Here is a 16,397-nt window from a genome sequence, read left to right on the forward strand (position 1 = left end):
TAAAAGAGGCACTTTTCAAGATATTGCAGTTAGAAATCCAGAACAAAGGTGCAAATTATCTTTCAAAGTGAGTTGGTTCCAATCCTGATTTATTTAACCACAGAATAAAAGAAGTAAGATTTGAGGTGGTCATGAATGAAAAGATATCAGAAAATCAGAAATAATTTAAACAAGGAGTGCAAGGTTGGAAAAGGCAAGGAGAAGGTGGCAAGAATAAATCTCAGGATCAGGTTTTACTTCTTCCTGAGGGGGCAGAGCTTGTTTAAGGTATGTATTTTTTTTTTTAAAAAGACCTAGTATAATTTGGTGAAACATGATACATCTTGAAAATTCCTCAATCCTTTATACATGATGCATGTGTGTGTGTTGAGTACTCATTCTTGTCCAACTCTATGCAACCCCATGGACTGTAGCCAAACAGGCTCCTCAGTCCATGGAATTTTCCACGCAAGAATACTGGAGTGGGTTGCCATTCCCTTCCCAGAGGAACTTCTCAACCCAGGGACCGAACCCATGTCTACTGTGTCTCATGTTTTGGCAGGTGAATTCTTTACCATTACACCACCTGGGAAGCCCCTTATACATGATAATACCTAACAAAATGTAACGTGGCTAACCATGGGAGAAATTATTTATTGTGTCTCTCATGGTTACCTATGTTGCATTGCTTCTATCATGGTTACCTATGTTAACATTGTTTCTGTCATGGTTACCTATGTTACGTTTTGTTAAGTATTATCATGTATAAGGGGCTTCCCAGGTGGTGTAATGGTAAAGAATTCCCCTGCCAAAACAGGAGACACAGTAGACACGGGTTTGGTCCCTAGGTTGGGAATATCCTCTGGGGAAGGGAATGGCAACCCACTCCAGTATTCTTGCATGGAAAGTTCCATGGACAGAGGAGCATGTTGGGCTATTCTACAATATGAATATCACAAAGTTTGGATGTATATGAGAGAGATAGCGAGGTGGGATAATAGAGAAAATAATAAAATTATTAAAATAACAGAATAGAATACACATTGCAGTTAATATAACAGTGATTTCTGTGAGTGAGTGAGTGAAAGTCACTCAGTCGTGTCTGGCTCTTTATGACTCTATACAGTCCATGGAATTCTCCAGGTCAGAATACTGGGATGGGTAGCCTTTTTCTTCTCCAGGGGATGTTCCCAACTGAGGCATTGAAACCAGTTCTCCCACATTGCGAGAAGATTCTTTACCAGCTAAGCCACAAGGGAAGTCCTAGAATACTGGATTGGGTAGCCTATTCCTTGTCCATCACATCTTCCCAAGCCAGGAATTGAATCAGAGTCTCCTGCATTGCTGGAGGATTCTTCACCAACTGAACTACCAGGGAAGCCCAATTTGTATGAGTCAGATTCTTTTCCAGGCAAGTTTCTGTACAATATGTAAAATCATATTTTAACAAACTTTTTTTTAGAATGCTTTTGTATTTATATAGGAATTACAATATTACTACAGGGAGTCCTATTTTGTTATGTATTTAGCTTATACTCTTATTTATATATTTTAATAGATAGGAGACAGGAATCAAGACCATCCCCAATAAAAAGAAATGCAGAAAAGCAAAATGGCTGTCTAAAGATGCTGTACAAATAGCTGTGAAAAGAAGAGAAATGAAAAGCAAAGTAGAAAAGGAAAGATATACCCATTTGAATGCAGAATTCTAAAGAATAGCAAGGGGAGATCAGAAAGCATTCCTTAGTGATCAGTGCAAAGAAATAGGGGAAAACAATAGAATGGGAAAGACTAAAGCTCTCTTCAAGAAAATTAGAGATACCAAGGGAAATTTTCATGCAAAGATGAGTTCAATAAAGGACAGAAATGGTATGGACCTAACAGAAGCAGACAATATTAAGAAAAAGTAGCAAGAATACACAGAAGAACTATACAAGAAAGATCTTCACGACCCAGATAATCATGATGATGTGATCACTTACACTCACCTAGAGCCAGACATCCTGTAATGTGAAGTCAACTGGGCCTTAAGAAGCATCACTATGAACAAAGCTAGTCGAAGTGATGGAATTACACTTGAGCTATTTAAAATCTTGAAAGGTGATGCTGTGAAAGTGTTTCACTCAATATGTCAGCAAATTTGGAAAACAGCAGTGGGAACAGAACTGGAAAAGGTCAGTTTTCATTCCAATCCCAAAGAAAGGCAATGCCAAAGAATTCTCAAACTACCCCACAATTGCACTCATCTCACATGCTGGTAAAGTAAGACTCAAAATTCCCCAAGCCAGGCTTCACCAATGTGTGAACCATGAACTTCCAGATGTTCAAACTGGTTTTAGAAAAGGCAGAGGAACCAGAGATCAAATTTCTAACATCTGTTGGGTCATCGAAAAACCAAGAGAGTTCCAGAAAAATATCTACTTCTGCTTTATTGACTATGCCAAAGCCTTTGACTGTGTGGATCACAACAAACTATGGCATATTTTTAAAGAGATGGGAATACTATACCACCAAATCTGCCTCCTGAGAAATCTGTATGCATGTCAAGAAGCAACAGTTAGAACCTGACATGAAACAATGGACTAGATCCAAATTGGGAAAGGAGTATGTCAAGGCTATATCTTGCCACCCTGTTTATTTAACTTATATGCAGAGTACATCATGCAAAGTGCCAGCTGGATGAAGCACAAGCTGGAATCAAGATTGCTGGGAAAATTATCAGTAACCATAGATCCGCAGATGACACCACCCTTGTGGCAAAAAGTGAAGAACTAAAGAGCCTCTTGATGAAAGTGAAAGAAGGAAGTGAAGAAGTTGCCTTAAAACTCAACATTCAAAAAATTTAGATCATGGCATCTGATCCTATCATTTCATGGCGAATAGATGGGGAAGCAATGGAAACAGTGACAAACTTTATTTTCTTGGGCTCAAAAATCACTGCAGATGGTGACTGCAGCCATGAAATTAAAAGACGCTTCCTCCTTGGAAGAAAAGCTATGGCCATCCTAGACAGCATATTAAAAAGCAGAGACATTACTTTGCCAACAAAGGTCCATCTAGTTAAAGCTATGGTTTTTCCAGTAGTTAAGTGTGGATGTGAGAGTAGGACTATAAAGAAAGCTGAGCCCCCCAAAATTAATGATTTTGAACTTTGGTTTTGGAGAAGACTCTTGAGTATCCCTTAGACTGCCAGGAGGTTAAACCAGTCAATCTTAAATGAAACCAACTCTGAATATTCATTGGAAGGACTGATGCTGAAGCTGAAGATCCAGTACTTTGACTACCTGATGCGAAGAGCTGACTCATTGGAAAAGACCCTGATCCTGGGAAAGATTGAATGCAGGAGGAGGATATGACAGAGAATGAGATGGTTGGATGGCATCACCATTTTGCATGATGTGATGACATCACATCATCATCATGGACATAAGTTTGAGCAAGCTCCTGGATTTGATGATGGACAAAGAAGCCTGGTGTGCTGCAGTCTACGGGGTCAAAAAGAGTCAGACACAAACTGAACTGATAGAACTTAACACACACTAATAGGGTAAATAAAGCAAAATAGAAAATATGAAACTTTTCAGGATTTAAACATAATTTGAAGCAGTTAGAAAATAGTATCAATTCCATAAATTCCTTGTCCTTCTCCTCCTGGATCTCCTTTACTTATCCTTTATGACTCTCTTTAATTCTTGGTGTATGGCTGAGTATAATCTGAAACTGCAGGGAGGGTGTGTGCTCAATAGAAATTCTTGACACTACATTCATTCATTCTGTCCAGTAGCAAATAAGAAAAAGTGTTACACTGTATCATAATGCAAATTCAATTCCTGTCTCTGGAGTTATTTCTCCAAGGCCTATTGGGATACCACTAAGAGCCCCAGACATTTTTGCTTCTCTATTTGAATTGTTACTTCCCATGCAAAACCATTTGAGGGAATCTCTGGTTATCATGATCCTAACTTTCATTACTTTGTCTTCCTCATCTCACTTCTATTCAGCACTAAAAAGTTTTAACAGTAGCACAATTATTTTTAATATGGGTCAGACTAAGGGGTAAAGGCCTTCCCAAGTGGCTTCAGTGATAAAGAATCCTCCTGCCAGTGCAAGATACACAGGAGACATGGGTTTGATCCCTGGGTCTGGAAGATCCCCTGGAGAAGGAAATAACACTCCACTACAGTATTCTTGCCTGGGAAATTCCATGGGCAGAGGATCTAAAGTCCATGGAGTCACAAAGAGTCAGACATGACTGAGTGCCTGAGAATAGCAGCAAGGTGAGTAAGTGTACACAATGAAGTGAAGAAATGTGAAGGAGGAGGGAGAAGTCTTGATTCTTTCATAAGAGAAGGATGTTCCCACCATTCTGATGCATGCTGGGACCTGGGACCTGGGACCTGGGACCTGGAATTTAGGTCCCTTTGCTACAATGCTTCACCTGGACAAACATTTCCTAGAGCAACAAAATACAAAGAAACCATAAGGGACTAAAAATAACTCCATGCATGTGCAGCTGGGGCAAATTATAGACCACAAGATACAAAATAATCAAAAACCCACTGCCACTTCTAAAGAACCAGAGCCAGGAGCAAAAACAGGGTTGCAGGGTGTTGGGAGCAAAAACAGGTTACTGTGAATGCTCCCTGAATATACCACCACCAGCCAACCCACTAAGCCATCCCTCCAGCCCAAACCCTAACCCACCCCACCCCATATAGGGAATCAGTTCTCCTGTACCCTGCCTAAGGGAGTGAGCCCAGGAAACCGTTACTTGGTTTTGGTCTCCTCTGAGGCAGCAAGGGTCCCAAAATGGCCTTGCCTGAATTTCATGTCTAATGTCTTACCAATCTCTAAGGATTAAGGAAGACCATAAACCATGGTCAGTAACAATTTCTGTTCTACATGGATCAGGCCATTAGCCAGTGCAATCACCCACTAACAATACACACTGAGGGGAATGTAGGATGGAGAAAAATGAAGCATTCTGCACCTTGGACACTGCCCCTAGATAGTTAAGTATATCTAAGGAATAATTTGAACAAACCTAGATTCTTGCATCTTCCCATATGTCGGGAGAGGGCAAATTCGTGGTTGTGTGATTTCTTTCAGTCAATATTTTTCTTGATCATCTGCTCTCTTCCCAACAATGCTCTGGTGTCAATGAACATAACGAGAAAGGAGTAAAAGACAAAGAACTTTCCTAAAACTTAGCTAGGCAATAAACTATGCTAAGGCAACAGTGTGAATTCAAAGAGACTACATTTATTACAGTTTTACTTCTTTTACTCATATATTTCCCTATCCTGTCTAAAATTTGTAAAACCTTCTTCTAACTTTCTAAATACTTAACATTAAAAATTATTTGAAATAAAAGACTAAGCTTTGTTCACCAATACAGTTCTTTTTCTAAACAACATATCTGGAGCATCAGATATACTCAACAATATTTGTTGTATTAATAAATTAAATTTTTCATAAGCTGCAGTTCACAGGAGTAAAATTCTGTACAGAAATGTATTTAGACTGGTTCATTTATTTTTCTAGGTAGATCACCAGTCAGACTATTTTCTTTCTTGGGTTTAAGTTTAAGACTATTTTCAATCTTGATTTCTTTGCAGCTTAGTGAATGAAGTGGGGAGAATGGTGGTAACAAAAGTTACATGCATAATCATGTAGTGACTTACACTGGAGAGAAGGCTGTGAACATAATAGCATTCATAAGCAAGAAAACCTAGGCACATTCTGCATATTGCATTTTAATACAAGAAACAGGAAAAGTCTAGAGTCCAGAATTTCAGAGCTATTCTTGGTGCTCAAAGGTGAAGATTGTTGGCAGAGTTTGAGAAATGCCTGAATCATCATGTAATTTGTCCCACTCGGGGAAGGAGATAAGCAAAAGGCATGTGTAATTTGGCGTAAACTAGTGTTTGGTTCGGTGGGTCCGGTTCAGTTGCTCAGTCGTTTCCGACTCTTTGCGACCCCATGAATCGCAGCACGCCTGCCCACGCCCCTTCTCCTCCTGCCCTCAATCCCTCCCAGGATCAAAGTCTTTTCCAATGAGTCAACTCTTCGCATGAGGTGGCCAAAGTACTGGAGTTTCAGCTTTAGCATCATTCCTTCCAAAGAAATCCCAGGGTTGATCTCCTTCAGAATGGACTGGTTGGAGTATTAATTCTTTGTAAAACCGAGACATTTTAGTCTTTGCTTGAACAACTGCAAAAACAATGTATAAGTTATTAAAAGGATAAGAAAGACCAGTATCACCAATAATGCATTCTTTAGTAGTGTTACTAAGCCCAAGGCCCTGCTCCTCATTCTCAAAAGCCATTAAAGAGACCAGGTTATGGAAAGGAAAGTTTGCTTTATTTTGGATGCTGGCAAGCCAGGTGGAGGGTCACAGAGAGGTATATGTCTGTTCAAAGGCCAACTCGCTGACTGGCAACCAGGGGAAAAGAGTTTTTACAGACAAAGGGAGGGAACCATATGCAGAAACAGCACAGTCATCTCTGACAGTCATCTTGAAATTGGTCATCCATGGTCTGACCATTATCATCTTGATTGTTCTGAGTACAGTTAATCTTCAGTTCCAGGGTCAAACAAGTTTCTTTCCATTTCTATGAGGCTAATTCTCAAAACTGTGGCTGCTTATGTTGTGGTTACAATTTGGTCATCATATGGTTAACTTTTTTCCAATTCAGTGGAGGTTTCAGTGTCTACAAGACACTTCACAGGATATGGTTCAGAATGTTGCTCCCATTTCTATTATTTACGTGACATGAAATGAATGTTTTTCTCTTTCACCCTACAATGCACCAACTTTGAGTCCTTTTCTCACCAGAATCAGACTTACTGTGCTTCAAATATTCTTCATGTAGCATATTTTCAAGCTATATCACCATCTTCTTTTGTCAATAGGTTACTTAAATATAATGTTCTTAGGATATTGGATAAGATAATTTTATTTACATAATCCCATAATACATTGGGTTGGCCAAAAGGTTTGTTTGGGTTTTCCCATAATGTATGAAAAATCCTAAAGAACTTTGTGGCCAAAACAATATATATATATCGATTAATTGCACATGACACTACTGAATGGTCTTTGTTATTTCAGGGATCCACTTATGCATTTTCTGTTTTAAGATCTAGTTTATCTTTTCATCAGATCTTACTGTAACATTGAAATATGTAGAATAATATGGATGCTTTGTGAAGTCCTGGTTCTAATCATGTCTAGAAAAATTTTGTCATATAAGCTTTTATTTTCTTGAGTGTGATTTGTATAATTCTGATTTCAGTTTAAAACAGATGTGATTGTCCCAAGTTTCTTTTTGTATTTGAATATCTTTAAGGACTGACTTTAATTGCAACGAGCATAAATTTTAATGGTGAGGTTGTCTATCAAAAATTTTTTTTTTTTTCCCCTGTGTTTAGAGGGAAGCAAAGAATCTATCCTTTGATGCAGGAGCCACAGGACACTCCGGTTTGATCCCTGGGTTGGGAAGTTCCCCTGGAGAAGAGCATGACAACCCACTCTAGTATTCTTGCCTGGAGAATACCATAGACAGAGGAGCCTGGTGGAATACAGTCCATGAGGTCACAGAGAGTCGGATATGACAGAAGCAACTTAGCATATTTGTGCATAGTAAGAAAAACAATGTCATTTAAAAATTCTTTTCACATTCTTCAATCATTATCAGAGATAATTTACAGCCTATCAGAAATAACTCTTTTATTCTGGCCTCTGCAATACTTTCTTGAATTCACAATCTCTTCAGGGAAACTGATTAATTCATTCATCAGTTAATTCTTATATGACAGATGTTTTTAGGCAAGAATAGCAGTAAACTGTGCAATATCTCTCCTCCTGTGGAATTTATGTTCTAAAGGGAGAATCAAAGACTTAACAATATTTGTTCAGGAATAAATAAAACAGTTTAAATATCTTTGTTAGCAGACTCAAGAAAGGGGAAGGGAACTGGAAATTATAAAGATAGGTTAATGGAGGTTTCTCAGGGAGGGTGACATTTAAGCAGATACAGGAAGCATATGTAGGAACTAGTCACAAAAGGGCCAGCAGAACAGTGCTGAGATCATTAATATCAAGGATGTGAAGGTGGAGAGAATTCCCTGAGGATGTTGGTTCAGGTCATTCCTATCCTTTGAGTGATTAGAGTGAGGGAGATTTGAAATCAGCCCTTTAAAATGGGCCAATTGGCTAAACTGTGTTGGTTCTGCCATAGTATCCCATAAGATATTGTTAGTCTTCAGAATAAGTACATATAGGAACAGGGATTCATCTTTGGTGAAAACCTCCCTCCTGTTCCAAACTCTTCAAACAGAAGCCAAGTAACATATCTGTCATAGAAATGAAGAAGAACTTCCATGCATCTCACAAATTATCTCACACCATAATTCATTACTTCCCTCTAAGTTGAATCAAATTTTCCTGGTCACATATTTTTAACTGTTTCATACATTCTATAAATACTATTTAATTTATTTAAAAAAAATAAAAAACCAGTAGGTGTAGACCCATTCATTCCTTCTTCAAGCACTGTCAAAGGATCACCACTCTTAGACACATCTTGCAAGTTGTTGCCAGTACTAATTTATCCAATGCTTAAGATGTAATTTTTATGCTGCTTTTTAAAATTTTATTTTAACTTATTTTCTCAACTATTTTAGTTAGTTGCATGTTTCACTACTTGGACAGGGTAATTCATCCACAGTTGTAATCTCAAGAGCACTCTTAAGAACCTCAAGTTGAGTACCAGGTTTACTGCACACACCTATGTCTCTCTAGGGTTTATCATCTGATACACCTTTTAAAAACATCAAAAAAATCCTCATCTATTCTTATGGATCTTTTTCCAGGGATCAGTAAATGAACTTTATCCCTTCCAAGTCAGATTAGCAACATTCTGTCTCCATTTGCAACCACTGTCTGCCCCACATATGGTACATGTAAGAAAATTCACTACCAATCCTGCTGACTCCCTTGTCATGGTTCCCCTAGATTCTATAGCATATCTTATTTCTCCAGAAATCCTCAAGTACTGCTGAAACAAATACAGGAATACACTTTGGAGAGGCATCAGCACAGATAAAGAGGGAGATTTGTGGATGTGAGACAGAAAATAGATGGCCCTGGACTGGTCACCTGATGCTTATCAAGTGGAGTAAAATTGAAGCCTTATTCTTTTACCCATACACACTCTAAGGACGAAACTGGTGATAGAATCTTAGCTCTGTTGAAGTAAAAAGATAAGATGACTGCTCCTGTGGTCAAGGAAAACTTCCCTGTCTGCACAAGTGCAGGGAGAGTCCTTGAGGTCAATAAAGGAGGTGGCTTTTTTGGCCACCTTATTATAATGGGTCCATAATAAGTGTACATATACATCCACATGCAATGAGATCCCTCTTAGCAAAAATCTGCACATGCATGTTGGGGAGCATCTTAGGAACAGTCAGGTGTGAAAAAAGAAAAAAAAAGGTAGCTTGTCAAAGGTAAACAAAGACCTGGAAGGACTGTCCTATATGAGTGATTTAAATCATCTCTTTACTGCACTCCTCCCCCATATTCTTTTTTTCCAGGTGTGTATTTCTATCTTGCTTCAGTCTTAAATAAACAAACTGTTTCTCTGTGTGCTCTCCCAATGTGTCATGCTGAATCTCTAATAATAAACTTTGTATCTATTCTCAAAGCCTTTGCCTCCTTTAAACAAATTTGCTTTCAATAGGGGTAAGAGTTAGGGAAACTGCTTCTAGCCTATAAGCCTTGGTGGTTTAGTAGGCAGAAGTCCTGGTTTTTATCCAGGCTACACAAGTTCAATTCCTGCATAGGGGAATAAGGTCTCTTTTTATCAGGATCACTCATTGCTGTTTCTCCAAGATTAGATGGAGTCATCTACAAGATTTTCCCAGTTAGCAAAGAAGAGGGTACACATTGTTAATTGGGTATTTTGAGTTTGGCTAATGTTACAGAGCTATTTACTATATTTCCAGCTGTTGAGAAAACGCCATATTATACAGTGCCAGAACTGTTAAAGCTATATACATACACACTTTTTTTTTTTTTGAGTAAGAAACTCCCTCTCTTTTCTGTCCATAGAGAGTGTTAATGTATGTCCTAGCAGGTTCATGGGCTATAGTAATCCCCAAAGTAGATTTTTTTTTTTCATGATGAATATTTTCCTTCAGAGAAACTAAATATGTATTCCCTCTCATAATTGCCTATAGAACACACAATTTTGTTTTAGACTCACATTAGTGCTCACAATTGTCATCTGTCTAATTTTAGAAATGTCCCTAAATTTCTCATATCCTTAAAGTTTCTCTAATGAACAAAGGCTATTTTTAATGAATATAGAGAAATCTGCAACCATTTCTCTGAATCTCCTGCTTTGGACTTATTCTTGTCAGATCTGATTGCATGCTAAGAGGACATGCTAGAATTCAACCTCTTTTTTCTTGTCAGGTGTTATATTCATAGAGACCTGGGAAAATATTGAAAGCTAAAGAACAAAGTCAGTTCATGTAATTCATGAAATCTTAACTTACTTTTGAAGTTCAGTGACTCCATAAGAAAAGGGAAAAAAGCATTATTTTAAGTCAATCTCAAAAGTGTAGGTGTTAACCAAATTGTATATAAAGCATAGAAACCCTTCTCTCCTGATTACCTGAGGGGAAGAAAAAAATAATTGAGGTTTCTTATTCCCAGATCACATGCTCTATTTGATGTTTATAACACATAGCACTCCAAGAAAATTACTCAGTATTTTAAATTTCTGCTTTCAAGGTTGGCATCTCATTTTTTAAGATTTGTCTTCCTCAGATGCACAAGTGGACTCTTGGTTTCCCTTAAACACATAAATTCTATAAATAACAATCAATTCATTGATATCTGGGTATTTACAATTTTCTAAAATTAAGTAACCCAGCTTTCTTTGTGGTTCAGCAGAAAAGAAACCACCTGTAATGTAGAAGGCACAGGACATGAGGGTTCGATCCTTGGTTTGGGAAGATCCACTAAAGGAGACCATGTCAGCATACTCCAGTATTCTTGCTGGGAAAATCTCATGGATTTAAGAGCCTGGCAGGTTACAGTCCATAGGGCATCAAAGAATCAGACATGACTGAAGCAACTGAGCAAGCAAAATTAAGTAATCATCAAAAGAAAAATAGGAAAAATAATAGTTTCCTCATATCTACAAAATTTAATTTTATTTTAGTAGCAATGTGTGCTAACTTAGTATTAACTATCTACAAGTCACATTTTTATTTGTTTGACAATGCCTTAATAGATGTTGTGTGTACCTTCCATTAGCTCTATCTCAGCTTAAAGTCACTCTAAAAGTTGATTCTTATGATTAATATAAATGCTGCAATGTGTAATGTTGATAAGAATAATGAATAGGACCTAGAATAAAATCTAGCAGAATACTCCAGAAAGTGCCTCAGACTGAAGCTTCCTTGCTTAGGAAAAGAACTTGTATGCTTTTAAAAGATGGCTGATGCACATATTTTTTGCATTTCACTTGATATATAATTTCAGCTACAAGTTATAAAACTAGAGTTAGTATTAGATTCAGGCATGCAAAAGGACCTATTATTATAAAGCAGGAAATTATTTACTCTATCCTATCTTTGCAAAGCAGAAGCAGTACTCTACAAAAAACAAGAACTTTTATCATTTGCATAAAGTGTTCCAGAATTGTATTATAGATACAACCCAACTAGCTTATAAGCAACTGGAAGGGAAGAGATATGCTTGTTTTCTATGCCTTTCTTACCTTGAACTACTAGTCCCAAATATCTAACAAAATAGGCACATGAAAATATGTTGTTTTAGTAGTAGGATAAAAGAGAACTGCATTTCTTTGGAAATATCAAATTTCATTATACCTATGATTGTCTGTTCTTTTCATAAGATCCAGGCTTCCCAATCTTAACATCTGCAAAATAGTGAAAGCAGGTTACTCAGGACTTTACCAAATGGAACTTTATTGATTAGCATTTCCTCCCTCCGAAGTATATTGCAATGTTAACTCTTATTCTGAGCAGTAAGCGTATGCCTGTACTAGATTCTAAAGGCCCTAGAGTATCATCAAAATTATGTCAAGTCTCTGCCCATGTTCGAAATACATGGTAGCTTCTTATTCAACAGACAATTAAATAATAAAAAAATAGCTTATTTGCTGACAATTTCAAGAAAAATAAAATAAGCAGTTTTTTCTTTGTGACTCTTTTATAGTCAATCTTGTGGGCAGTCATGCAGAACTGCAGTGTTCTTCTAACAGATTTCACTGTCTCTCCCATTTATCTTCCATACCACTTCAGGTTTATATTATGCAACAGTAATCCATTGTGTACATCACCCATAGGGAAATATTTTCTAGCTTCTTAGACCTGTGGCTTGAAGTCCATGATACTGGTAGTTTAATTGCTGTTGTTCAGTAGTTAAGTCATGTGCAACTCTTTGTGACCCTGTGGACTGCAGGATGCTAGGTTTCCCTTCACTATCTCCTGCAGTTTGCTCAAACTCATGTTCATTGAGTCAGTGATACCATCCAACCATCTCATCCTTTGGCATCCTCTTCTCCTCTTACCCTCAATCTTTCTCAACATTAGGGCCTTTTCCACTAATGCTGAAGCTGAAGCTCCAATACTTTGTCCACCTGATACTTTTCACATCAGTACTAGAGCTTCCAATTAAGCACAAGTCTTTCCAATGAATATTCAGGGTTGATTTCTTTTAGGATTGACTGGTTTGATCTCCTTGCAGTCCAATGGACTTTCAAGAGTCTTCTCCAGCACCACAGTTTGAAGACATCAATTTTTTGGTGCCCAACCTTTATAATGGTCCAACTATCACATCCACATGACTACTGGAAAAACTATAGCTTTAACTATACAAACCTTTGCCGACAAAGTGATGTCTCTGCTTTAATTAAGGCACCAAAATAAAATGATAGTATAATGCACTAGGCTTAGAGCTCACAACTCCATTGCCATGGCTCCCAAAAACAACAAAATCCTATTAAGTATGTTTTTCATTGGACTGTTACCCAGATTGTCACTTTTACAAATTTAAAACCATATTTTCTTACTGATAAATGTAGGCCACTGATTGATAATTCACATTTCATGTCTCTTGAGTCATATTGTATTTACCATTGCTTCATGTGATACATAAACTACACTAAATTTTATTATTCCATTTATTCTGGTCATGCTGGTGAGAGTGACAGTGGAGAACAATAAAAATGCACTTAGTGAATATTTTCCAGGATGTTGAGAACATCCAGATTCTACTACAAACAAGTTTAGTGATCCTAAATGAATGCTATATGTCACCTGATAATAATATGACATAGAATAATAATAAAATTTCTGAATGAGGTCAGGAAAGAACAACGTTTCTTTACTGAAGAAGACAGTAACATTGGTATGTATGCTGCTCCTATTTCTTACAATGTTTTAGTCATTTGGTTTAAGCCTCTTCTGCTCATAAGAAGTAGGAATATATACTTAAACTCACTCAATTAAAGAGGTTTTCAAGGTTATAAGTGCAGATGCAAAAACAGAATCTTATGGGGATACAATAGACAATATATAAACTGAAACGTCAGACAACATGAACTCTCATTTCTCAGCACTGAATGATGTCTTGTCCCTATTTTTCTACACATCTCCTGAAGTTTCTACTCTCACAACAAATAACTTCTTTATGGCTTATATTTACATGTAATCACCATGATTTGAAGTTTCCGAGGTGGCTCAGTAGTGAAGTACACATCTGCCAATGCAGAAGACTTAGTAGAGGTGGGTTCAATCCCTGTGTCAGGAAGATCCCCTGGAGTAGGCAATGGCAGCTTGTACCAGTATTCTTGCCTGGAAAATCTCATGGACAGAGGAGCTTGGTAGGGTGGCTATGGTCCATGGGGTCACAGAGTCAGACACGACTGAGCACACATACACATACACACACATATGCACACACACAACCACGACTTGTTTGACTGTTAAATTTACAAAACTTTTAGTTCCATTTCTCATGTTATCTAGCAATCTCTCAACATCCTAAACTTAATCTTGAAACAAGAATTGGATTGAACAGATTTATCACTTTTTAAATTCTGAGCATTAAGTCATTGATGGGCATATGGATGATTTCTTTGAGTTAGTTTCCCAGTTCTTTTGTAATAAATCATGTTTCTCTGGTATGCAAAATTATATTTCCATCTCAGAGCCTATAGGCTTGCAAATCTTATACTAATTGAGAATGGAGAGTGTAGGCATCCAAGAACAGGTGTCACACTATTTATGTCAAAATATAATTCTTAAAGTAAAAAAAGATTAGACCATGATGAACCAAGAGACTAAATAAAAAGTATAATCCACAGGAGTTTGGTAATTAAATGATATGAAAATTTTAATAGAAAAATGTATTTAGAATAACTTAGAATTTTAGGTTTGTATAATGTGTTAATGATTATGTCATTTGTTGAATTAAAGAAAGTAGAGAGAAAAATAAATTTAGGGAGTGAATAGGGAATGACGTTGAGTTCAGTATTTACAGTTGACTTTTAATGATGGTAGAATACTGAAGTAAATATATTTAACTAGCATTTGTATATAACATACTTACATGCTTAGACACTCAGTCATGTCTGACTATACCTGGGCTAAAACAACTTGTCTATGAGAGTGAGATTTAAATCTGTGTAATTAAAAATAAGTGTATTTTGCAAAATTGTAGATATTGAAGAGTGCAGACACCTAAGAAAAGATCCTAGGACAACTAGTTTTTAAGAAGTTGTTAGAAGAATGGAACATTAAAAAGAATATTAAGAAGAAAGGACAAGAGCTAGGCAGACAAATAAAACATAATATATTAAAGCTGAATATAATATTTAAGAATACTTAGGGTGAAACAGTGGAAACAGTGGCAGACTTTATTTTGGGGGGCTCCAGAATCATTTTAGATGGTGACTGCAGCCATGAAATTAAAAGACGCTTACTCCTTGCAAGGAAGGTTATGACCAACCTAGGCAGCGTATTAAAAAGCAGAGATGTTACTTTGTCAACAAAGGTCCATCTAGTCAAGGTTATGGTTTTTCCAGTGGTCATGTATGGATGTGAGAGTTGGACTATAAAGAAAGCTGAGCACTGAAGAATTGATGTTTTTGAACTGTGGTGTTGGAGAAGACCATTGAGACTCCCTTGGACTGCAAGGAGGTCCAACCGACCCATCCTAAAAGAGGTCAGTCCTGAATGTTCATTGGAAGGACTGATGTTGAAGCTGAAACTCCAATACTTTGGCTGCCTGATACGAAGAACTGACTCATTGGAAAAGACCTTTATGCTGGGAAAGATTGAAGGTGAGAGAAGGGGACAACCGAGGATGAGATTGTTGGATGTCATCACTGACTTAACGGACATGAGTTTGACTAAACTCCGGGAGTTAGTGATGGACAGGGAGGCCTGGCGTGCTGCAGTCCATGGGGTTGCAAAGTCGGACATGACTTAGATACTGAACTGAACTGATGGTTGCACAAAACAAGAAGCATCAAAATAACAATGTCTTTTAAATAATGTAAGTTAATTTCATAAATATTTCTAGAGCTTTCAGTTCAGACAGTTTAGGACTGGTTAACATGGCAGCTTTATAAAATGTGCAAAGTCTAGGCTCTTCCAGATCTTTTCTGATGTGTTGCAATTATTCTCACAGTCCAAAATTATTTCTTTATATCTAGTGACTGCATTCATTTCCCATAAATCTCTGTTTGCAGAAAGTAAAATGAAATCCAAGTATTATACACATTACAGTTAAAATCAATCGTATCCACTCTTTTTGCTTCCATTTGAACACAACAAAGAGATTAGAACTTTGCTTGTCCAAATTAGAGTGACTCTTCTCTGGCATCCACATTCTATTCAGCAGGAGTTAATATAGATCCCAAGAAATCCATGTCCTCCAAGTTCCTACCTCAAGAAGATAGGATCATGTCTTTATCAACAGGAATGTATGGTTTTGAAGTCTGTTTTCTGTGATATCACTAGCACAACTTGAGCTTTCCTATCATCATTTTGAGAGATGAAGAAACACTTCTAATAATTGAGGTCTTCCTGGATAAGAATCCAATCAAAATGCCTGATCAAGGGAAAAGTATGTGAACATTATTTTAACTTAGAAAATCTAGGAAATAAATTATAAAATAATAAGTAGGTTATTTGATGACTTGCTGCCAAGGTCAGTGCATTCCCAAGAATTATAGCAAAATAAATAATGAAAAAAGAATATTGGGTTAGATGAAAGACACCTCAGTATATAGAAAGGGAGCCTTTGAATAATGAATAAAATCATAATAAAGAATAAAAACTATGTTAACTATTTATAGTATATGTTAAGT

Source organism: Capricornis sumatraensis, chromosome 1 (genome assembly GCF_032405125.1).
Source record: "Capricornis sumatraensis isolate serow.1 chromosome 1, serow.2, whole genome shotgun sequence".
Classification (NCBI taxonomy): domain Eukaryota; kingdom Metazoa; phylum Chordata; class Mammalia; order Artiodactyla; family Bovidae; genus Capricornis; species Capricornis sumatraensis.